At 44.0% G+C, this 25,386-nt stretch overlaps 1 protein-coding gene and 1 non-coding gene across 3 annotated transcripts in view; both read left to right on the top strand.

Annotated features, from left to right (window-relative positions):
• Positions 1-25,386, top strand: part of PACSIN2 (protein kinase C and casein kinase substrate in neurons 2) — a 141,520-nt gene that overhangs the window by 38,189 nt on the left and 77,945 nt on the right. The window lies entirely within an intron of this gene.
• On the top strand, positions 1,698-1,805 carry LOC114886319. The gene has a single exon (XR_003791322.1). It is a non-coding gene; the product is annotated as a U6 spliceosomal RNA (small nuclear RNA).

Raw genomic sequence — 25,386 nt, 5'->3', positions numbered from 1 at the left:
AAATAAATAAATAAATAAATAAATAAATAAATAAATAAATAAATAAATAAATTTTAAAAAGAGAGAAAAACATTTCCAATCTACAGCTATAATGAATCCCAGGTTGTTTTTGATAGTGTAGGTGTTATGATGTTGATTGTTGCCAGAGTTGTTCAGGCTATTACTCATCTTAAATGTATTTGTTTCCTCCTCAAGGCCCGGATATGAAGAAAAACTTGCATCTAAACCAATGTTAAGTGGTACTGCTAATAACTATGTAATACTATTTCTTAACATCTTTGAAGAAAAAAAATCATTAGTGTGCCATCAGACAATAATTCCAATTAAAATGAGGTTACAAATTAGTTGGAATATATTTATGGAATAGAAAGAAAATCTTGACTATTTATTGTCACACTAATTTACTGCAAAGAACATTTGAATCTAATGAATTTGGATGCGGCCTATTTCTCATATGTGCAGCAATTTGACCTTACAAATTGTGAGTCTGGTCTTTCAGTGAATGTAGTTAGATAAATACTGATTCCATTTAAAGATCCTAGCCCCTCCTCCTGAATCCCAAGAGACTATCTAAGAGGTGGGGGATTGTGAGTGGATTGTGAAGGGTATACTGAGGGAACAAGCACAAAGTGACCCAGGATCTGGATAAACTCGCTATCTTTGTGCTCCCTCAGTTAACCTGCAAACACACAGTCACCGAGTTATGAGTTGTAAGAGTGAACATTGTCATGATGTATAATAAGCACACTTGGTGGTGTCACACTTTAAGGATCTTGGCTCTGGAAGTTAGTACTAACTTGTGACTGTTTATACAGTTACCCCCAGCCGTACTCCCAGTGTGTAGGTTGGTCTCTTCTTACCTGTTTCAGGCCTTTATGACAGCTTTGTGTGTGTATGTTAATTGATTGCGTTTGGTGGTCACCAATCATGTGAGCTGTCAGAGGCACTGTCCCCTCTTAGGGAAGGGGCGGTCTGGCTGTTGAGAGCCTAAGTCTCGTCCTTGCCTGTGTGTGGATGGCGCTGGGGATGGGGCCTTTCACTTGGTTCTCTTCATCCAGCAGACTAAGACTTGATTATATACCAGATTGTCTCCCTTAGACCTGCCTCTGCATGGAATTAATTCATGTGATGTGGAGGTTTTAAATAACTTCCACACTGTGGATGAGATCGCTGGCTTGAGGCTGGGGCCAGCACCTGCTGCTTTTCAGTGCAGCTGGAGAGTCTTAACTCTTCCTGGAACTTGTGTTTCTTTATAGAAGTGGTTTGTAAAATCTCAGACTTTATGGAATAAATTTTGTGGAGTGCTCAGGAATCCCGTCCCTCCTCTTTCCCCCAAGAAATATTGCACAGTTGGTGAAGCCAGCTGCAGAAGGTGACATGCCCTGCAGGCAGAGGTTTGCCTGTGACCTCCCTGTATCTGTCGGTTCACAGAGGACTTCTGCGAGTTGTGGTCCTGAACCCCCTCTCAGTAGTGGGGATCTGGACAGCCCTTTTGAACCCAGCCTTGGCATCATCTGTCTGGTTTTAAAAACCCCTAAAGAAACTCATTTATTTCTTCATTATAAAATCAGTACATGTACTTTGTAAAGTACAAATATAGATTTTGAAAAGAGAAAATCACTGTCAATACCTAGATGTACACTTCTCCAGATTGTTAAAGTCACACACACAAATGTGATTTTTAAAAACAAACGGGAGTGCTCGCTTCGGCAGCACATATACTAAAATTGGAATGATACAGAGAAGATTAGCATTGGCCCCTGTGCAGGGATGACACGCAAATTCGTGAAGCACTCCATGTATTTTCAAATCTTATTATGTGCTTCATCCCCCTTGCCTGTCAAATGCTGGACATTTTCAAAAGCATCTCTGCCTGTAAGATATCAATGAGATTAATCAGTTTTTCTGTTTGATATTTTATCAAATTAGGGCTAACTTTTTGGTATGATTAAAGGATAGCAACTTTAAAAACAAAACAAAGCAAAACAAATGGGGTCATAATATTTAAACTGTCTTGTAACCTGTCCGTCTCTAGCTTAGTTTCACACATGGGAGATACATGGCCCTCATCTTAAGATGGGTCACCTGTCACAAATGCAAAGTGACCACTGCCAGGCTGAGTGGCTTGCTTTCTCCCTGTGACTCCTGTCAGGTGCTCAGCCCAGTCAGCCTCTCGGCAGGGTTCCCTCACTTTATCTTCCTTCATGAGACCTTCTGAACCAGCCTGTCCATATCCATACTTCATTCCTTGTGGTCATTGTGAGTTTGTTTCCATTTGGATTGTTATGGCATTGATTCATTGATTTTCCGACATTTACTAATTGCCTACTCTCTGAATTTCCTGGGGGTTAACCTTATGCTGCTGCTGCCTGAGTATGTGCCTCCTATGTTTCAGCCCTGCTCTTGGAGAGGCCCCTTTGACCCTTCCCTGACTTTAGTTGTGATCAGCATCCTCTGGAGCATCCAGTTCTGTCTTCAGGAGGTGATCTCCATGCTACCATTGAAAAACACACTACGTGTACCTTATCTCACTCAGTCTTCCCAAGCCCTGAGGTGGTTATCGAGGCTGTCTTCATGTTACAGGCCGAGGCACAGGAAGCTTACAGACTTGCCAAGATCCTGCACCTGCTCCCCTCTGCCCCTCTCTTGTCATCTGGCCCCACTCAGTACTGCTTTTCTCATGCAGAAGTCTGTGGAGGACCGTATAGGGGACCTGCCTCCAATGGTTACCTGGCCTGTGTCCTCACACGGCAGGATCATGACCCGTGCCAGAGTACGACTGGGAACATTGTGTTAAAAGACTGTTTAGTAGACTTCCATTTTAAATGGTGAAAGTAGAAGAAAAACGTAAAATTTGTAAAACAAGATACACTTCTAAGTTTGTATTATATTTATAATCATATTTCAGACAGAGAATGGAAGCTTTTAGAGGTTAGAGACCATGTCTTTTAAGTTGACTTTCTATAACTCAACAGTGCCTGCGAGCTTTAGATTCATTCATTTATTAAACACTTAATGTATTCTTATTACATGCCAAATTGAAGTACAGGATTGAAAATCTTGAGTAAGAGTTCAAATGTTTCCAGTTTCTTGGCACATGGGGTTCTTGATCTTTTCCATCTTTCCCATCTTATCCCTAGCACAGGTCCAAAATGGGGAAGGAGAAAGAAGGTGATGGTAGCATTCTGGAGTGCTTGGGATCACGTTCATTTATTTACATATTTATACCTCTCCTGGTTTCACAAAGGATTTGAGTTGGTTGTTTGGGACTATCAAAAATACATAAGTAAAACAAACAAACAAAAAATAAATAAGTAAAAGGTGGCAGAACTGAATTCTTCCTTTGCTATCCCCAAAGCAACAGCAATAAAATAGATGTTTAGTATCTGATAAGGACCTCAGAGGTCACCTAGAACGCTCCTACTCAGTGTTTGTGGGGCCCAGGACAGCCTCCGCTGTCAGAGGGAACCAGGTGTAGCAGTTCTGCCCATGCACAGCCACTGCTGCGTGACCACAGAGAAGCCACTGCCCCGTCGGCCGTAGTTTCCTCATCTGAAAAATAGGGACAGTACTCCCACCTTGTAGGGCTATCATGAAGTGTGGAATCATTGTATTAAAGATCCTGGCAAATGTATATAAAATGTCATAAAATAGTCCCTAATTTTATCCTCTATTTGCAGGGTTTCCAGACACAAGTTTATGATGGTATTTTTACTGCTGTGCCGCCAAAATATCAACAGTATAATCATTGTTTAAGCTAAAGACACTTAGTTTGAGGCTTTTCGTTTATTCTGAAGTTGTATGACCCACTTTTTAGTGTTAAAATACCTTTTTAAAATTATTAAAATGCCTTTGAAATGGAATAATGCTAAGTGCTAGGTTTTCTCTTTTCTTAACGTCCTTAGTGGACAAAATAAAGTTGGCAGCCTTATGTTGGGTGATTCTGCCTGTAGACCGAAAAAAAATGCACAGCCTAAAAGTTGAGAGTTATGTTTTATTTGGTGGACATTCTGAGAACTTCAAGCCTGGGGCACAACTTCTCAGATAACACTGAGAAACTGTTCCAAAGAGGCATGGTGGGGAGCCAGGATATATAGGAGTTTTTGCAACAAAAGACCAGGTAGTCCAAACATCAAAGGGTTACTGTTAATAAAAGAAAACCAGATTATCTCAAGTTAAGGAATTTAGCACTTTTCTATGTATGGGAAGATGCAAGAGTCTGGGCTCACTGAAATCATTCCTTTGATATGCACCTCAGCTACCTGCATCCTGTGCTTTCTCATCCCGAGTCTCCTCAGGGAGCACCATCGGGGTTGGCTGAGGCAGTTGACTGCTAGATGGTGGGCATCTTGTTTCTATCCTGAGTTTCTTCAGGGCTTGCTGTCGGGCCGCTGTAATGTGGTGGCTTGATGGCTGTAACATCCTTTGTTTACTGATATGGCAGGCAATATTTTAGTTCACATGCCCTTAACGAAAGGCGCTGGTCAGTGAAGTTGGAGCTTTCATATGGTGCCCTGCCCTCTTCCCTGGGGAAGAGGAAGCCATAGCCAGATGCAGAGTGACACAACCCCTTCTTACCTGACTCAGCTCAGGGTCCCCTCTCCTGGGGAGTCTTCCCACATCTCTTCCCAGCCTCCCACCCCCCAACCCCCTTCACTCCTGCTTAGGTCTATTACGTAGCACTTGTCACACTGTGTGGTCCTCTGGGGGCTTGTCTGTCTACCCTACTAAACTCTAAGCTGCTTAAGGAAAAGTGTGGTGAATTATTTAGCTTGTGACTTCCAGAGTCTAGCAGAGAGAGCGTACGTATAAATAAATGAGGGGGGAAAGCACACCAATAAGCCTCTAATAAAACATTAACACAGCATATCTCAACTCTATTCCTGAAAATACCCCAAAACCACAAACTCTGCGCACCACTCTTTTTTGAATTCAGACCTTCTTCTTTGGGTGTGTTGCCCAAAGAAGGCTTGAGCTGTTCCCGGAACTGGGGGGCAGCGGCAGGAGCTGTATGACATCCTAACCACTGAGATGTTGTGTTAGAAGTCCAGGTGTTGCTTCTCATGCTGGCATTTTATAAAATGCATAAGGAAATAAATTAACGTGTTTTTTCCTATCACATTTGGTGCTTTGAAGTTTTTCTTAATTGGGCTTTCTGCTTTAATTAGTCTGGCTTCATATTTTCTTTCTTTCTCTTTTTTTTTTTTAAGCTTTGAGCAAGTGTCAGAGAAGCAAAGAAGCTTATACAAAAGGTCTTAACCTTTTTTTTTTTTTTTTAACTTTGCCAAAGATAGAACTGGTACTTAGCTTGTCCTGGCACCTTCTTTGATAGAGAGTGATAGAAATTTGGCTTTGTTTATTCCTTTTTATGTACATTATGTGAGAAGAGTATTAAAGGTAAGATGGCTCTGTTTATGTCTTGGTTCATGAAAAATATGAAAGGCTAACCAGTAGGGTTCGAACACAGCCACTATCCTCTCCCCAACCAAAAAACAAGAACAACAAAAAGATCAGAAGGTTTTTACATAACCTATTTATGAACATGGTAGGTTTCTAGAATTTAAGATTTACTTATCAATTAAAAAAAAGGAAAAGCTAATACCTGTAATTATCGTTATTAGATTTTACTTATCTACTGACTGTCAACCATTGAAACCTGTCACTGAGAGCTGCCATTTCTAAGTTGCTGACTGGCATTATCAAATTTTACTGCAGTGATGATGGAGAGAACTGAGCTAACCTGGTTAGAAAGTGGACCATTCGGGCTCATCAGAATCATTTGTGTGTGTTAGAGGATCAATTATGCTAAGAATTGAGACCTAATAAAATATACTTAGTGCTAACATTACACAGAACTTACTTTATTTGGCCTTTGAACCAGAGGACCTTGAAGTTCAGTTCCTGGTGAATGTCCATCGCTGTTGTACCGCTGATGCGGATGCTGGGAGCAGGAGAAAGTTCTGTTTTTCAAGTTCTGCAGAGGGCTCCTTTCCTCCTCTTCTTCTTTCTTCCTGTCTCCTGTCCTGTCTTCTCCCCCTCCTCCCCCTCCCTTTTCTCTTTACTGAGATATTAATTAACATACAACTGAATGCCCTCATTTAGAGGCTTTGACAAATAGATACTTCTGTGTAGCCACTGTCCTAATCAAGACACAGAACATTTCCATCATTTCAAAACGTTCCTTGTGCCCCCATGCAGTCAGCCCCCCTGTCCCCAGCCCCAGGCATACATTGATCTGTCACCCTAGGTGAGTTTTTCCTGGGTTAGAATTTCATGTAAAGATGAGACACACGGTGTGATTCTTTTGCATCTGGCTTCTTTTGCTCACCATGATGTTTCTTTGTTTCCCTCATGTTACTTCTGTCAGTGGCTCGTTCCTTTTAAGCGCCAAGTAGTTTTCCACTGCGTGTCGATGATGCTGCACACAGCTGTTTTTTGATGTCCTGTATGGAGGAGTGTGGCAGGAGTATGCACATAGTCTGTTTGTAATACCCCCTTCCCCCAACTTTTCTTAGCACTTGAGGAAGGCTGAGAGGAAGAGCAAATAAACCGAGATTTTGGGGGTGTCACCTTTTCATCAGAGCCTTGACTCTTGTTAGTCCTTAAGTGGTTTGGCTTCTCAGAACAACACTATTCTGGTGACCCTTAGCTTGTGGCAGCCGATATGATCTTGGTGTTTGTCTTTCTGGAGATGGGGGGATGGGCATTCCGAATGGTTTAAGGTCTTGTGACTTAGAGAGGCTCTTCTAGGGCTTTTGCATGATTTGTGCCATCCCTGCTGGCGCTAGGCCGCTTGGCTCTGCATTTAGGGCTTGCTAAGTTCCAAGACATGTGAACCGTGTAGCACATGTAGCATGGGGATGCCAGGCACCCCTGCCTCCCACCCCAGCCTCTGCCTCTGAGTCATCTGGCTCTTGTCCTGCTCTGTCCTGGCTCAGCTGTTTGCTTTAGCCCAGTTGGGAGGAATAAAGCACAGAACTGCAAGTTGCACTGTTTTATTAACAACCCAATTACTGTGTGCCCATAACCTCTTTAAGAATCACCTTGTGAGACTTCCCTGGCGGTCCAGGGGTTGGGACTCCGCACTTCCACTGCAGGGGGCACGGGTTCAGTCCCTGGTTGGGGAACTAAGATCCCTGTGGTGTGGCCAAAAAACAAACAAACAAAAAAACACAGAAAGGATCACCTTGTAAGAGGCAGTGGTTGCTTAGGGCTGGGGGAAGGCATGGTGGGGTAGGGAGAGGGGCGATAGCTAAAGAGTACAGTGTTTCTTTTTGAGATGATGAAAATGTCCTAAAATTGGGGTGATGGTTGCCATATCTGTGAATATACTAAAAACCATTGAATTGTACACTTTAAATGCCTGAATTGTATGGTATGTGAATTATACCTCAGTAAAGCTATTTTTTTAAAAAGGGTGGTATTAGAGCAAGGACAGACCAATAGAGGAATGGGGGAAAATTGACATAGAAATTTTACTCTTTCCCCATATGACATGACCTGTTGCTAAATATCCTAGTTTGCTTCACAGCTGTAGTTCCATGGGGGGCATAAGAGTGTGGTAGAAAGAGGATGGGCTTTGACGTATCAGGTGAACCTGAGTTTGGATCCCCATTCTGCCATTATTGGCTCGGTGACCTTGGGCAGGTCACTTAACTTCACTGTGCTGGTTTCCCTTCTGTAAAAGGGGACTAGTAGTACCTATCTTATGGGATCTTTTAAACGAGCTCGGTATGGGCTTCCCTGGTGACGCAGTGGTTGAGAGTCCGCCTGCCGATGCAGAGGACACGGGTTCGTGCCCCGGTCCAGGAAGATCCCACATGACGCGGAGCAGCTGGGCCCGTGAGCCATGGCCGCTGAGCCTGCGCGTCCGGAGCCTCTGCTCCGCAGCGGGAGACGCCACAACAGTGAGAGGCCCGCATACCGGAAAAAAACAAAAACAAAAACAAAAAAAACTCGGTAGAGGCAGCCATTTTCACCACGTGACAGTCATATAACAAAGGTATCAGATACAAGAGGTAGCGTGGTGAGACGCTGTCCTGATGTCTGTGAGTTCTGCTAGGTTAACTAACGGCTGTTCACTCGAATCCCCCTGCTGATGTGCCTTGGTAACAATGGCTGAGCTAATGGATGACCCTGGCAGTCTTTAGCTAATTTGCTGGACTCTCTGCTTCAGAATTTTTTTTCTGCCTTAATCCACATGGTTTGAGTAGGTTGGTGGCAAGCTCTTGGCGAACCCACTTGTGTCCCCTGCTTTGTGAAGCCTTCCCACCCTGGGTCCCTGCTCCCTTCACACTGTTCCCTCAACGCTTGGCGCACGTTGGTTCTAGCATTTATCAGCTCGTGCCATTTTAATTTATTTACACTTCTGCTGTGCCCATAAACTGTGAGCAATGCAGGGAAGGGACCTTGGCTTTTCAGTCATGGGGCCCCGAGGCCCTAAGCACTGTGCCTGGCACTAATGTTTGTTGAATGAATGCCCAATGGTTTCAAGTCTGGTGACAAACCAGTTTGGAACCGGAAATACCAGTTTAGGCACCGCGTGCTAGAAGTTAGCAGGTGGGTTTCCCTGGAGCAGTGTTTCTGTCCCAGCACCACCTCCAGGGGCTGCACCCCTGCCCCAGGATGGGCGAGCTGCCAGACGGCCAGGAGAGCTTGCCTCCTGCCAGGCATCCACTGGTGAGATGTGGCTGAAGTTACAAGGAGGGAGAAGGTGCCCTGGCCACGCTGGAAAGCTGGTCTTGTTACTTCATAGTGCTACTGCTATCTGCCTTCTTAATTCAGTTCATATACAATTTTTATTAAGCAGCAGCTGTATCCAAGACCCAGTTCTGATTCTTCAGGGAAGCCAAGATGGAGAGGCAGTGTTGTGTAGTGGTTAACAGCTGGGCTTTGGAGGCTGACTGCCTGGGGTTCATTCCTGGCCCTCGCCATGAACCAGCTCCAGGACACAGGGCAAGTAATATAACTTCTCTGTGCCTCAGTTATCTCACCTGGAAGATGGAGGAGGTAACAGTACTTACCCTCATAGGGTTATTTTCATGATTGACCATAAATAAAGTAAGCACTATATAAATGTTTATTGAGCAGCCTTTGTTTGTCGGATTTAAAAAAAAAATAAAGAGCATGAGGCTCTTAAACCTTGCTATGATTGTCCCTCCCATAACCAAGAGCACTAAGTGGGGCTCTGGGGCAAAGAAGAATTTCCTGTCATGCTAGCTGATAGCAAGGAGAGGTAGACAATCAGCTTGCTTTGCTAGAACAACTCAGGTGTGTATTCCTTCTTAGTGGAAGAAAATACCCCCAGACAAAGGCTTTGGCGACCATATTTTTATGCCGCTTAAACTTAAAGCATGTACTTTGAAAGATAACTGCCATGCCATTGGTTTTAGAAAGCCTGTCTTGGTACTCAGCAAGCCTTTTGACTTGTTGCTCAACTTTTTCCAGCCTTAGTGTCCACCACTGGACAAAATGACCTTTAGGGCCATTAGACCTTCAGTTCCTGATCCTGTCTGTCCCACAGTAAACCCTGGGATGAAGTGGCCAGCCTCCCTGCAGACCAGAGGATGCTACTGTGGTGTGTGCACCTCTGTAAGGGTGTAACTGACTTAACTAAGCTGGCGGCAGAGTACGGTGAAGTCTGTGTTGGGTTGACTTCGTGGGGAGGGTGAGGGGAAAGTGGTGTCATAATATTCTGAGTAATGTGAATGATTATCACATGTCAAATAATTAAGGCTTTTGTTGATATGGCCTTTGCTTTATTGGTGTTTTTCTATTAGATATTCTATTAGATATTCTAAAAATATCTAAACCGAGATTTTTTTTTTTTTAAAGAATCAATTTTATTTATTTATTTTTGATTGCATTGGGTCTTCGTTGCTGTGCGCAGGCTTTCTCTAGTTGCGGTGAGCGGGGGCTCCTCTTCGTTGCGGTGCGTGGGCTTCTCATTGCGGTGGCTTCTCTTGTTGCGGAGCACGAGCTCTAGGCGCGTGGGCTTCAGTAGTTGTGGCTTGCAGGCTCTAGAGCACAGGCTCAGTAGTTGTGGCACACGGGCTTAGTTGCTCTGCGGCATGTGGGATCTTCTCTGACCAGGGACGGAACCTCTGTCCCCTGCAGTGGAAGCGCGGAGTCTTAACCACTGGGCCACCAGGAAAGCCCCTTAAAACACTTTTTATTCAGGTGTAAATATATATACATAAAAGTGTGCATATTATACGTGTGTATACCAATGAATTTTCATAAATACACCATACCCATAACAGCTCAAAAACCAGAACACTGCTCAGAAGCATTCCTGGTGACCCCTTGCTGCTCTGTCCCTCTCTGCTCTGCCCTGTCCTGGCCTCGCTCGGCACAGAGTTGTGCCTCCTCTTTATCTAACGGGAATTAATACAGTATGTTCTTGTGGACACATACATTTGAAAATGAGGAGTTAGGGGGATTTCCCTGGTGGCCCAGTGGTTAAGACTCCGTGCTGCCAATGCAGGGGCCCCAGGTTTGATCCCTGGCCGGGGAACTGGATCCCACATGCATGCTGCAGCTAGGCGTTTGCATGCCACAACTAAGGAGCCCACGAGCCACAACTAAAAGGAGCCCACCTGCTACAACTAAGACCTGGCGCAAATACATAAATATTTTTAAAAAAGGAAACCCCTCAACACTTGATAAATAAATAAATAAAATGAGGAGATAGGATCTCTTCCTCCTCACCTAAAGTTATATTATTCTTTTTTCCTTCACTTTCAGTTCTTTGTAAAACTCTAGGAAGTAAAGTGTTTTTGTGTTGATTTTTACTTCTAGGGAATCACACTTGCATATTTGAGTGCCCTAGTTCCTAGGAGGCAGTCACACTGCTGAGACCAGGGTCCCCTGCCTGTGTTCAGCATGAGCCTGCGTCAGGCTTCCCCTGCATCTCCCACTGTCAAGCTGCTTTGCCTTGTGTGTGGAGTCACAGAGAGAAGCTGAGTTTTACATGTAGGGGCAATGGAAGATTATCCCATGCAAGTAAACCCCTGTCACATTAACTCCTGGCTCCTTAGAAACAGAGCATGTCTTTTTTCCCTCCTAAATGGGAGGATCCCAAATACAAGAAGAGACTCTAAGACCATCACATACAGTGTAAGTTAGTTTATATATAAGTTGATTTTGGGGGGTGATATGATTTTCGTTCTCAGTCCTTTTGTCTCTGATTTTCCATGGAATACTGAGATTTCTGTTTGGCTACTTACTGAAAAGAAAGCTCTTCTGTGATGGTCCCAGCAGGCTTGCAGAGGCGGTCTGAGAACCTGGTGCCTGTAGGGTGAATGCAGCAGTGTAGGGGAATGGCCTTATCTCGGCTGCAAGGAGTCGGCAGCCAACAGGAAATGATGAAATGTGCTGGGAGAATTCAGCTGGGAGCCGAGGTCAGACATACCAGCAGGGACGGAAGGAGGCAGGTACGGAAGCTGATCTGCAAAGTTAGGCAGTTGAAGCCGCCTTTGACAGGAAAACGTGAGTGTGCTGTTTAGAACATACATTTCCTTTAAGGGAGACCTGCTGAAAGTAAAATTTTCATTGATTTTTTTTTTTTTTTCCCTCCAGAGTGATTGATTTCACAGAACCCTTACCTTTTAAGCACACCTAGTTTTAGAGCTTCTTGATGGAAATGTTCACCCAGTTCAATATCAACTGAACAGAGTGGAGTGTTTTATCCAAAATGCTTTGAGAAAATGTTAGAGTACATGTTTGATTTTCTTGGTGAATACATCTTGACCCAAACAAATGAAGGACTATGCTTTATAATTTCTACTCTGGTTTTAGAACATATGTGCATGCTTCATTTCAAAATAGAGGGAATAAATTAAAAACTTAGGCATGTTTTAGACTAGTTTGCATACCTCTGCCTGTATTTTTTTCTTACTGTGTAGCTAAATGAATTACTTGAGTTAACAGTTAATAGAGGGTTGGTTTCTTTTCCCCCTACTGTCAGGCATTCCGTTTATTACATGCTGCAACTTCCTTTCTTAACAGCCACAGCTAATCTACAAACTCACACCTGGGACTTGTGATAGAAAATGAACAAATTAGCTTTTCCAGTTAACTGTAGTTGCTATTTCATGACCGTGTCTTCCAGAATCCCAGAATTAGCATGCGGCTTGCTCCAAGACCCCCCTCCGTCTTCCTCCTCAGTCAGTTCTTATTTTTCTTCTCATCTGGACCCTGTGCTCTCATCCCCATCTGACTGCTATCACTGGACACTTTATTTTCATTTTTATTGGATAGCAAAATGTAAAACTTTTATTGTTTCAATAGCTGAGCAGCTTTACATATATATTTGTTTCTTATCTTGAAGTCGTACTCTGGAATTGAAAAATTTTGGCTCCCTCTCCCTTTCCTTTGTTTATGCAGTACTGTAATTCTAATTAGAAGATTTAAAAAAAAAATCCCGATATGTGAGTGATTCATCACTATTTATTGGGTTACCTATTGCTGTGAACGTTAGAAAGGCAGTGTCCTCTTTCTGTTCTCCAGAAAGTGCCATGCTGGTACAGTCTGTGCCACACACACAAGCATATTTTCTCGTTAGGTCATTACCTAGTGTGATGTATGTATTTCTAACACTTTTAAGGTTGCATATTTCCTATTTTCTAGACCTTAATCAGGTTTCCTATCTTCAGACGTTAATCAGGTTTCACCCTTGCTCTTATAATTTAGAACAGGGGTCCCCAACCTTGGGGCCGTGGACCGGTACCGGTACCGGTGTGTGGCCTGTTAGGAACCAGGCTGCACAGCAGGAGGTGAGCGGCAAGAGAGCGAAGCTTCGTCCGCTGCTCCCCATCGCTTGAATTACTGCCTGAACCTTCCCCCTCTCGCCTGCCTGTGGAAAAAGTGTCTTCCACAAAACTGGTCCCTGGTGCCAAAAAGGTTGGGGACCGCTGATTTAGAATATCTCAACTTCCTTCTTTCTTCATATATAAGATATCTTACCTAATTCTAGGTGAACTTTAATGCTGCATTTATGAAAATAATAAACAGGTATCCTAGCTTCAAACTGAAGCATGTCTTATAGGTCTGAGATTTATGCCAGTAGTAAAAATAAGCCCCCCCCAACTTTTATATATTGTTAGCATTCTGTTTTGCTCAGCCATATAATTCTGTTATTTAGGAGGTAGCATAATTAAAAAGGTGGGACCATGATCTTCAGAGTTGTAATGGCTCTTGGAGTTGTTATAGTCAGGCCCATTCATTAAAAAAAAATTTTTTTTTAATTTTTATTTATTTATTTGGCCGCGCCGTGCAGCATGTGGGAATCTTAGTTCCCTGACCAGGGTTCGAACCTATGTCCCCTGCAGTGGAAGCGTGGAGTCCTTTTTTTTTAAAACATCTTTATTGGAGTATAATTCTTTACAATGCTGTGTTAGTTTCTGCTGTATAACAAAGTGGATCAGCTATACATATACATATATCCCCATATCTCCTCCCTCTTGCGTCTCCCTCCCACCCTCCCTATCCCACCCCTCTAGGTGGTCACAAAGCACCAAGCTGATCTCCCTGTGCTATGCGACTGCTTCCCGCTAGCTATCTGTTTTACATTCAGTAGTGTATATATGTCCATGCCACTCTCTCACTTCGTTCCAGCTTACCCTTCCCCCTCCGTGTCCTCAAGTCCATTCTCTACGTCTGCGTCTTTATTCCTGTTCTGCCCCTAGGTTCTTCAGAACCATTTTTTTAAGCGTGGAGTCTTATCCACTGGACCGCCAGGGAAGTCCCCCTTCATTTTTTTTAAACAAAGGAATTAATACTGAGAGGTGAAATGCCTTGCTGACTTCTCCAAGGTCACATGGCTTGTTGGCGGCTGAGTGAGTCTGGAACCCAGTTCTCCTGACTTCTGGCCCATTGACTTTTCCTTTATCTGCTTTCTCCACATGTTATCTCAAGATTAATAGGACTTGGCCAAGACTAGCTTTTTTCTTCTTATGACTCCATTTTCATTTGTTTCATTTTCAAATACTCAGCTTTTATTCAAGAATTTCCCTAAGTGAGCACCATTCGGTATAGGTGTGCAATGAATTACCTCAAGCACAAATTACCTGTCAAGCACAGTGAGCATTGACATTTCTCCCTTTGTGAGAGATTTTTCTTAAAAACAAACAGTTCTCTATTTTATAAAGGTTTTCTTGTTTCTCCCCTAAACTAGGTCTTACTCAATTGTTACTGTTATAAGAAAACCTCATTATACGATTATCTGCTACATGAGAAATCCATACTTAATAAAATCATAACTAATAAAAAAATAGACGAAAGTACTTGATTCTTCTTTGAAAAGAGGATTCTTCAGTTTATGAAAGGAAAACCCTGCACTCTGTGGGAGCATTTTGGCCCCTAGGAAGGAATACTGACAACTCTATCTTGCTAACTCTCAGTCTGGACTGACAGGGTTTTGGAATAGGATAGACTTAAAAATAATACATTATAATGTAAATAAAAGGGGTAGTGATTTAATTTATAAAAATGGAATTTATCTACAACCTTCCAGAAACATTTAAAAATAGTCTCTCCTAAAAATTGAATTTGAATCCTCTGAAATTCAAGTATGGGAATTAGATGCAAATAGAGGCATGCTGAGAACAGTGAGTGACTGTTCTTAGACCTTGATGTGGCTCCCACTCTGTCCAAAGTCACCTTAAAATGCCTTGGAGAGGTTCACAGAATAGCACTTATTTGTATTTTCTGAAGTACTTAGAGTATATGTTGTGGAGAATTCTGAAACAAATATACTACAGGAAAATAGGCATTTTTATAAATATTTTAATTGTACTTGAAATTGCAGTCAATAACGTTATACCTATTTTAATTTATAAAACCTGGGAATGAAGTAGGGTACACGAGCAATGTTTTTTTTTGTTTTTGTTTGTGTTTTTTGAACACTGACTGTGGACGTGCATTCTTGCCTTCTTTGCCTGCAGATGAACAATGCTTTTATGCACTAGGTTGGGACTGTGTCTTCCCTCCTGGTATTCTGGTACCACTTTTTGTCATTGTCCTTGACGAAGCTGCTTTCAGTTGGTGATCCAGATGACTACATCGGGGGTTAAAGAAAGGGTGAGGAGCCTGCTTCAGGGACTGGCTTAGTTCACTTCTCCCATAATTTAGTTACCTTTGTTCCCCAATTAGCATTTTATATGTCCTGCTATATTTTCAGTACATGTTAACTATAGAATATTTTAACTGGCTTCCTTTTCTTAATACATATTGGGTTGGCCTTAATAAATATATAATTATATATATGTATATATAAACATAATTAATATATAATAGTCCTAGTCAGTAATAAGTAATATTTGACATTCCTTCTTGCCCCTAGCTTCTGTCCACATTAGTGTAAATTCTGATTGTGCCTGTGAAATTTAAATATGTGAAGGGGGATGTGGTGCTGGCTTTGCTGCAGGCTGAGGAGGACTTTAAAGGCAGCCCCTGAGGCTGCTCTTGGCCCAGAAGTCTCTGAGAGTATGTGAGGTTGGGGTTGTCTGGGCCTTCTTCACTTCCGTCTCTGCTCGAGGCATCTCTCCAGGCCAGCTTCTAGTGGTGGCCTTAGAACCTCCGCCAAGGCTTTGAAGAAACTTCTCCTAGTAGCCCAAGTAGATCCCAGGCTCCAGAGGCAGGTAAAGAGGACTGTGTGTGTGCCGGGGGTCAGAGTGAGGGTGAATAGTAACAATGGAAAACATGGGCCATTAATTTGAATGAGTGAGTGAACGAATGAAAGGGTTGCAATGGTCTCCTTCCCACAGAGATTGAAGGCACTATAGTTGTGTTTCACTGGGCTGGTCTAAATGTATTTGCATCTCACAGTTCTGCCTTTATGTCAAGTGGCAGACTAGGTGTCTATTTAACATCTCCAATAGCCCTGGGAATCTGGCCTAAATTTTTTTTTTCTAATTAGACTGTCATACGTGAATCATAAGACATGAATCTCTATGTGGACTCACAAAGCACAATATTGTGTTTTTTGGATAACTTAAAGAATCTAACACAAAGTGTTCTGAATTTGAAATGTGTGACGATGGCCATCACAATAGTATGGGATTTTAAATTTCTTTATGTTAATGGGAAGCCTGTACTACGAATTTCATACTCAGTCTTGTTTCTCCTTGGAATTTGTTCTGCAGTGGAGTCCTTGAGGGAGATCAGGGAGAATGATTTTGCTGGAGACTGCTACTTGACAAGATGTTATTGATGGAACTAACAGGGCTAAAATGTTGAACTTACCAATTTGAATTTTCTTTGATTCTCAAGTTCCTAACATGTATTGGTAGTGCTCGTTTAGCAAAATAAATTAAGCACAGGGCAATATGGAGACAATGAAGTGATCTCTTTATGGTTCTTTTCTGGTATGAGCTGACACATAAAGAAAAAATAGCACAGGGCACAGTGGACTTACGACCAAGTATCTGTTGACTTGGAAAACGGAAACATTTTGTTAACTTAACCACCTCTGAGCGTGTTCAGCTCAGGTTCACTTATTCGTGAGATCTGACCCTTATTGTGCAGGAAGAATGTTACACAACAAGACCACGAGGCCATGCAGAGAAGTGTCAGGACCATTTTTTGAGGAGAAATCGTTGCATATTTAATGTTGACTTCTAAGGCATTAATTTATCTTAGGCGCATCCAGTAGACTCCTGAGGTTGAAGAGTTTGAATTTGGGATGGGTAGAGGTTGTCATAATGATGAAAAGTCATGGTGTGAGACTTATGTAAATTGTGCTTGTTTCATCACCTGACTGCTTTCATTAACAGCTATGCAGGCACCTGAGCGAGCTCTGTGCTTATTTCTGACCATCCATTAGGTCACTCCCTGGAGGGACAGTCCATCTAAATGCTGGCTGGCTGGATCACTTGCTTTGTTCACTTGTGCGGGCACGCATGCATTCAACTTACCCGCTTGGTGGAGTTTCTTGTGCACTCAGTTTGTGTCAGGCATGATGCTAGTAGGCCCTGGGATCCATGATGGTTAAGACTGAGTTCTTGCCCCTGAGAAGCCCACAGTCCAGACGGATAAAGAGACTTCTAAACTCCAGGGTGATAAGTCTTCTTACAGTGCTACAGGGACCTTATCTGCTGTGAAGAATGGGGGAGGTCGGGGAAAACTTCACAGATTGGTGTGTTTTGGAGAGAGGTTTGTCAGGCAGACAGGAGAAGCAGGGGGAAATATATATGCGAAGGCAAGGAGGTCAGAAGGAATATGCTGTGTTTGGGAGTTTGATACGGCTGAACAGTATAGTATATATGTAGCTGGGCTTCAGGTACGTCAAATTTATCTGGCCCAGGCCAGTATTTTTCATCCTAACCCAGTTCTTTCTTCTGAATTTTCTGTTTCTCTTTGGGGCATCACCACCTACCTTGCCTCCAAAACTAGGAACTTTTAATCCATATTCCCCCTCTGCCCTTTATTCACAGGTGACTTCACCCTGCCTGTTCTTCTCTTGAATATTACTCCTCTTTCCTGGTCTCCTAACCCTTTCTCTTTCTCCAGTCTCTAACCTCTAGAGCTGCACTATCCAATATGGTAGCTGGTAACCATGTGTGGCTATTTGTATTAAAATGAATTAAAAGTAGATACAAAAAAGTCAATTCCCTGGTTGTACTAGCTGCATTTCAAGCAAGCACTCAGTAGCTAGTGGCTGCTGTATTGGACAGCCCAGGTCTACAGGCTTGATGGTCTGTTCTCTGCTCTCTGTCTGAGGGAACTTTCTTTCACGGGCCTTTGGATCAGGTCCCTCCCCATAACTTTCCAAATTCCTGGTGTGACTTTCAAGACTCCCAGCCTGGTGGCACTTATCTTGCCTTGTATTCAGCTACTCCCTTTTTTGCTCTCCCACTGTCACATTCTTGATTCTTTCACACCTTTTAACCTTAGTACATGCTGTTCTGTCTTTCTCCAGAGTACCTGCCATTTGCTGTCTGTGCATTCTCCTGCACACTTCAGACCTAGCTCCAGGCTCTCTTCGCTGGCTTTCTTCAGGTTAATCTCCTTCTCGTTGTACTCCAGTACTTGTAATCACACCGTCGTAGGCGCCTGTGAGAGAGCACAGATGGTGCTTATCGTGTGGTGCCATCGTCGTTTGTCTATCGCTCTCTGGCAGGCATACTGGCTAAGCTTTGGAGACAGATAGGCTTAATTTCAAAACTAACCATTTACTTGCCATGTGCCTTTGGGCAAGATATTTAACCTCTGACTCTTGGTTTCTTCTTCTGTACAATGAAGTTTATAATGGTCTTTCCCTCATGTTAAATGAAACCAAATGTGTAGAGCCCCCAGCACTGTACTTAACTAGACAGCTCTCAAGTCATAGCTGAGAGCTGTCATTCTAGACAGACATCTTTAGTGTCCATCAGCCTTGCTAAAACCATATCATCTACAAATAATGTTTTGATTCTCCTTTTCTAATTCTTATACTTTTTACTTATTTTTCTTATTGCTTTGGCTAGTCCTCCAGTACAATGTGAATAGAAGTGATACTGAATAGATGCAGCCCTTTCCTGTTCCTGTGCCTTCTCTTTGCTACAGTTCTTCTGTGTGTGTGCGTTTGTTTACATGTGCACGCGCACGTGTGCCTTTTTGTTTTGATTGAGTTCCATCGTGCTCCTGCTCCCCCACACCCCCATCATTGCATTTGTTTTTCTCTCTTAGCTTGGAAATTAAATTCTGTCTAGTCCTTTAGTGGTTATCCTAGATATCCATTTTTAACAAAAACATTTAACAAAATCTAAAGTGATGACTTTATGTTTCTCTTGACTAATGGAAGGATTTAAAACATTTTAACTCCACATCCCCTTCCAACTTGTCCAGTATTTCTTTTCTGAATTTTTTAATTCTATAAATTAGGTACTGTGTTTCATAACGTCAATGCTGTTTAGATTCATCCGTGTATTTACTAACCGTTCTCTCTTGTGCTTCAAGCTTTCCAGCTGAGATAATTTCTTTTTGCCTGAAGTATATCCTTTAAAATTTCCTTTTCTGCAAGGGTTTTTTGGGTGGTATATGTTTTGTCTTTCTGAAAATGTCTAGTTCTTAGTTCTTAAAAACTAGTTCTGCTGGGTTTGGAATTCTTGGTTGGCAGTTTTTGTTGCTTAGCATGTTGAATATATCAGTTCTCTCTGGCTGCATTTATGATCTTTTCTGTACCTTTGAGGTTCTACAATTTTAATTTAATTTGTCTTGGTATGGTTCTCTCTTTCTTTTTAAAGTCTTGCTTGAGTTCATTGGGCTTCCTTGATCTGTGATTTAATGTCTTTCAGCGTTCTGAAAAATTATCTTTAAATATTGCTTCTTCCCCGCTCTTAATGTTATCTCCTTCTGGAACTTCATGAGTTGTAAGTTAGACTTCACTATTTCTTCCAAGTCTATTAATCTTTCTTTTATATTTTCTCTCTTTGTCACCTCAGAGAGAAAGCTGACTTATCTACTTATATTCTAGGGTTTCTTCTTTAAATTTACTTTTTTGGTATCTTTAGATTCTTTTATTATATTTTATAACATAATAAAGTGATGCAATTATACTTCATTCAGTTTTTTAAATTTTTTAGTGAGAGAGTCATTAAGATTCCTGGTCTGCCTTGCTCCTGAAAACACAAGTCTGTTCTGTCATACTGTGTGTTTGTGCCCGAGCCCAGCACATTCCTTGACTCATTCCTTGCAGACGTGTTTATTGTGCACCTGTTATGCATCAGTGGTAGGGATGTAGGAGTGAACAAGACAGAGTCCTTGTTCTTCAGGAGCTTGCGTTCTTGTGACTGGAGACAGTAAATAAGTACACAATTTGGCATGTGGGGCTGAGTGTTATTAACGAAATAATGCAGAGTTAGGGGCTGACATGTCAGAGGAATGGGGAGGGGTTAGGGAAGGCTTTCTTAAGAAGAAGGTGATGTATGAGCAGATATCTGATGATGTGAGGCAGCAAAGCCTACAGATCCTGGAGGAAGGGTGTTCCTGGTAGAGGGGAAGCAGGGGCGAAGGTAGGCCCAAGCCTGGTGCATTTGGAGACCCAGAGGAAGGTCACTGTGGCTGGCACTGGAAGGAGCCGAGACTGGAGCTGGAAGCTGAGGCCAGATCACATGGGACCTTGCAGCGGGGGAGTGTAGATAAGTGGGACAGGCAGCTGTTGACACATTTTCAGTTTGGTGGCTTGAACTAAAGAAGCTGAGGCAGAGGTGGTGTGAGGTGGCCATGTTCTGCCTCTGTTCCAGGGTGGAGCTTTCTGTGCCCTCGTGGGCGTGGGCGTCGTTTTCAGTCTGTCTCCAGGCTCTCAGAGCAGCTCCTGATTCTCCCCTTGGTTGGAGCACCTCATACTCACTCTCAGTGGGCTGCAGGCAGCCGGCCTCTCTCTCCCTCTTCCAGACGGCTCTTCCGCCTGCCCTTCCTCCCTCCCACCTGTCAGCCTAATCAGGTGGGACCTTGTCTTATCTTTCCTGCTAGACTGTGCTTCCTGGACTGCAGGACCACGTCTTATTATTGACTTATTTCACTCCCTTCCCCAGCTCTTAGCAAGGTTTCTGGCACTCAGAAAGTAAATGTTTTTAGAATCTTGGGGCAAATATACATAATATGATCAAAACATCCTTTTTTTTTTTTTTTTGCGGTACGCGGGCCTCTCACCGTTGTGGCCTCTCCCATTGCGGAGCACAGGCTCTGGATGCACAGGCTTAGCGGCCATGGCTCACGGGCCCAGCCGCTCTGCGGCATGTGGGATCTTCCCGGACCGGGGCACGAACCCGTGTCCCCTGCATCAGCAGGCGGACTCTCAACCGCTGTGCCACCAGGGAAGCCCAACATCTTTGTTTTGACAATACCGTTTTACTGAGCTTATCAGAATAAATTACATATTTTATTGAAAATGTTAAAAAATTTGGGGCACAGTCTATTCCTTGAGCCAACTAAACTGACAAATGTTTTGTTAAGGATGGACTCTCTTTGCCTCTGTGTGTGTGCGCACACGCTTGTGCATGTTTGTGCAAGATCTCTGAGGTATGCCTATGTAGTAATTAAGCATTTTATCATAAACAGAAGTTCCATTAATTTTTCTCCTTTGTAAACTGGTAACTGGAAGTGTTTATTAGGCAGGTAGCATCATTAAAAAAATCTGTATATAGGGCTTCCCTGGTGGTGCAGTGGTTAAGAATCCGCCTGCCAATGCAGGAAATACGGGTTCGATCCCTGGTCCAGGAAGATCCCACATGCCGTGGAGCAGCTAAGCCCGTGCACCGCAACTACTGAGCCTGCGCTCTAGAGCCCGCAAGCCACAACTATGGAGCCCAGGTGTCACAACTACTGAAGCGTGCATGCCTAGAACTCGTGCTCCGCAACAAGAGAAGTCACCGCAATGAGAAGCCTGCGTGCCGCAAGAGTAGCCCCTGCTCATCGCAACTAGAGAAAGCCTGCGCGCAGCAACGAAGACCCAAGACAGCCGAAAAAATAAATAAATTTTAGAAGTATATATATATATATATACGGCGGGCTTCCCTGGTGGTGCAGTGGTTGAGAGTCCGCCTGCCGATGCAGGGGATATGGGTTCGTGCCCCAGTCCGGGAAGATCCCACGTGCCGCGGAGTGGCTAGGCCCGTGAGCCATGGCTGCTGAGCCTGCGCGTCCGGAGCCTGTGCTCCGCAACGGGAGAGGCCACAACAGTGAGAGGCCTGCGTACCGCAAAAAAAAAAAAAAAAAAAAAAGTATATATATATATATATATATGGCTTAATGCTGCAGATTTTTGTTTTGCGTCCCTGGAGTTTTCAGTGGCACAAGTGAGGGATGAGCGTGTATGTCCTGCTTGCTCAAGTGACATCTGCCCTTGAGGTGGGGCATGGCCAGCGAGACCCAGGGACCAGGAGGAGTTGTACTAGGGACAGGCAGGTAGAGAGGGACATTTGCTGAGTGCCTCATGTATGCAGGCACTCACATATAACGTGTCATTTAAATTTCCCATTACTTCCCCCTGAAGTAGGTCAGCCATGTTTATCCTCATTTTACAGGTGAGAAGAATGAGGCTTAGAAGTTAAAACTTGCACCTATCATAGCTACCACTGCTAGTTCAAGCCCTGCTCTCTCCTCCCCATTTAAGGGAAACTTTATTTAGCTCACTAGCTTTAGATTGTTGCTTGATAAGTGGGTTCCCTGTTCCTTTTTCCAAATTACTGGATAGTCCTTCATGTTATGGGAACTTTTTAAAAAATAAAATCACATTCAAGTTAGAACTCAGTTGTCAGTTTGTCACTCGAGGTCCACACTGGCACTGTGTCCTTCCTTCCCTGGAATAGAATGCTTTGGCTCCAGCTTGTACGTTTGAATGAAATGGAATAGTGTCTTGAGAAAGTGGCCCCATAGTTGAGTGCGTAGATACTTACAAAATACTTAAAAACCAAACCCTTTTGTGGTTTGCATGACCTTTTTTTTTTTTTCTTTTTTAACTTCAAAGGCACATATTTACAGCACTGCTTGAGAAGTATTTGAGTAGTTTGTTTCCTGACAGAGCTCTGATGGGTGTGAAGTCTAGTCAGTGGTTTCCTAGCCTTCCCGTGGTGGGCATTTTTCAGGATGTGCTGCTTTTTTTTTTTTTTTTTTTTTAGTTTATTTGGCTGTGTCTCATCTTAGTTGCAGCACGTGGGCTCTTAGTTGCAGCATGCAGGGTTCTCTCTAGCTGTGGTGCGCAGGCTCCAGAGCGTGTGGCTCAGTAGTTGCGGCATGTGGGATCTTAGTTACCCGACCAGGGATTGAACCCACGTCCCCTGCATTGGAAGGCGGATTCTTAACCACTGGACCACTAGGGAAGTCCCCCAGGATGTGCTGCTTTTTGTTGCTGTTAGGTGGACAGAGCAGAAGTCACTCTTCTTGCAGCATAATGAACCACTGAGGCTGGCGACCAGATGGTGTGACCATCGGCACCCTGCCCTTTGTAAATTATCTCTCCTCTTTCCTTAAAAGCCACTTCCCAGGGCTTGCCCTCAGGATCTGTGTGACCCTCTATTGCACTGGTTTATCCCACCTTCTCCTTGCCATGCAAGTTCCTCTACTGGAATGCCCTTCCCTACTTCTCCAGCTGATGAATTCCCACTGAAATGTCAGCCCCATGTACCCTTTCAGGACCCTCCTGTTCCCATAGTGTGTTCTTTCCTAGGCCATGGTGCTGTGTTGGAGGAGGTTGTTCAAACGTCCGTCAAGCCTGTGGGAAGGGGAATGCCTCAGTGATGGCGCCTGGCTTGTTTGACTGAAGCTGGCCCATAGTCACCATCACTCCGGAGGCCCCCCACAGTGGCACTGGGCCAGGCCCCAGACAGATTCCATTTGATCTGCACTACCTCTAAGGCAGATTGGATTCCATTTTACAGATGAGCAGTGTCAATCACAGACCTCTTGAGTTTTTTGCCTGAGGTGATTAGGCCATCAAGGGATCACCCCAGCATGTCTTGTGAAGCATCATAGATGCAGATTTCAGTTCTAGCTGTATATACATTCAGGTGTGCCGTGTCCTTTGGTATTGTTCTCTCTTGCCGTGTCTAGTTTTCAGGGCGGGTAAATTTCACCCCTTCAGCCGGGGTACAGCCCCCTTAGAGTGCTCAGTGCTCAGTCAGACTTTGAGAGAGGGAAGAGCCTCGGAAAGTGCTGGTGCTCTGCACAGGAAAAGATGCCGAGGAACTGCCCACAGAGGCCCTTTGTGTGACAGGAAGTCCTGCTTCTAGAAGGGGCCGCCTCAAAGTGGAGGGGTTGAAAGAAGCTGAAGTGGTTGACCTGGGGCCACTCTGACTCATGCGTGTTGTTAATAATGTCCTTTGTCGAATCTTGGGAACCTGCTTTAACAGAGCTTGGAGGGCGGCCCCATAACTGCCTGCTCTCAGTGGTCAGTGTTTCTCTTCCCCTCTTTCCCTATCACATCTGCCCTTGCTGAATACCCCCATTTTCTTGCCTGAACAAAGGACAACCTCCTGACCCATTCTATATTTTTTCCTTCTACTTTTGCCAGAAGAATCTTTCTGTCTTGTCTGACTTTTCTTTTTTAGTGTTTGTTTTTTTTTTTAAATTTATTTATTTATGGCTGTGTTGGGTCCTCGTTTCTGTGCAAGGGCCCTCCCTAGTCGCGGCAAGCGGGGGCCACTCCCCATCGCGGTGCGCGGGCCTCTCACCATCGCGGCCTCTCCCGTTGCGGAGTACAGGCTCCGGACGCGCAGGCTCAGCGGCCACGGCTCACGGGCCCAGCTGCTCCGCAGCACGTGGAATCCTCCCAGACCAGGGCTCGAACCTGTGTCCCCTGCATTGGCAGGCAGACTCCCAACCACTGCGCCACCAGGGAAGCCCCTTTTAGTGTTTAAGTATGTCTCTTGAGTTGGAAAACTTGCAGCTCAAGGAAAAAGTAACCCACTGGGCAAGAGCTTCTCACTGAGACAAGGAATCTTTGGGAAGTGTTTGATAAAGCTTAATAGCTGTCTCTGGCGGTGCTCCTCAAAGATTGGCACAGGGGAGGTGGAGCAGCACAGAGAATTTCAAGGAATAAAGATGAAATGAGGGTGCCCGAATCGACAGCCCAGTTCCCTGCAACTTTCATGCACATCTCTTGTATCTGTGACATCTCTCTCTTGTTAGATGCTGTGTTAGGATGTAAGGACATCCTGAAGTGAATGGGGGAGGTAGTGGTGGTGATGAGCCAGTGCGTCCCCAGGTGCTTGCTTCCCAACCCTGACCGCCAGCTGGACATGAGAGACGAGCAGCGAATTTCCAGGAGGGTGTGTGTGTGTGTATGCGTGATGCCACTTGTGTGAAGGCATTCTAAGATTATGTTAGAATAATACTGCTTCAGCCTTGGCAGGCAGCTTTGCATGCTGTGGTGTAACTGGGGCTCCTTGCTGGGTTGACATGGTAGCCAATCAATGAGTACTTGTTCTTTGGAGCTGTAAAATGAGTCTTTGTTGAATATGACTGCCTGGGCATCATCATAGAATGCTTACATTTTGGGGACAGAAGAAGCCACATCTGTTGAATGTGTTTAATCGTGGCTGGCAGATACTTCCTTGAGATTCTGATGACCACAGTCATAACCCTTTTCCATTTGGAATGATAGAAAATCAGAGCTGCAAAGACCCTTATCATTTAGCCCACCCCCACATTGTGGAGATGGGAAAACTGAGTGTCAGGAGAGGGAGTGGGACAGATTTGTGAATGACTCCAGCCCCTTCCCCATTCATGTGAAGAAACCTGGGGTGAGTTACTTGGTGGCTCGGCCTTTGTTCAACTACACGTGAAATGGGGCCTATTACAAACTTGCTGTGAGCGTGAGGGGCCTTGTGGAGAATGGCCTGGAGGGTGGTGGGCACACAGCGCATTACTGCTGTCACCAAGTCAGAAGCCAGGAGGGACCAGTGA

Source organism: Monodon monoceros, unplaced genomic scaffold (assembly GCF_005190385.1).
Source record: "Monodon monoceros isolate NGI ecotype Baffin Bay Population unplaced genomic scaffold, NGI_Narwhal_1 Super_Scaffold_6, whole genome shotgun sequence".
Classification (NCBI taxonomy): domain Eukaryota; kingdom Metazoa; phylum Chordata; class Mammalia; order Artiodactyla; family Monodontidae; genus Monodon; species Monodon monoceros.
This window is presented reverse-complemented; position numbering and strand designations above follow the sequence as displayed.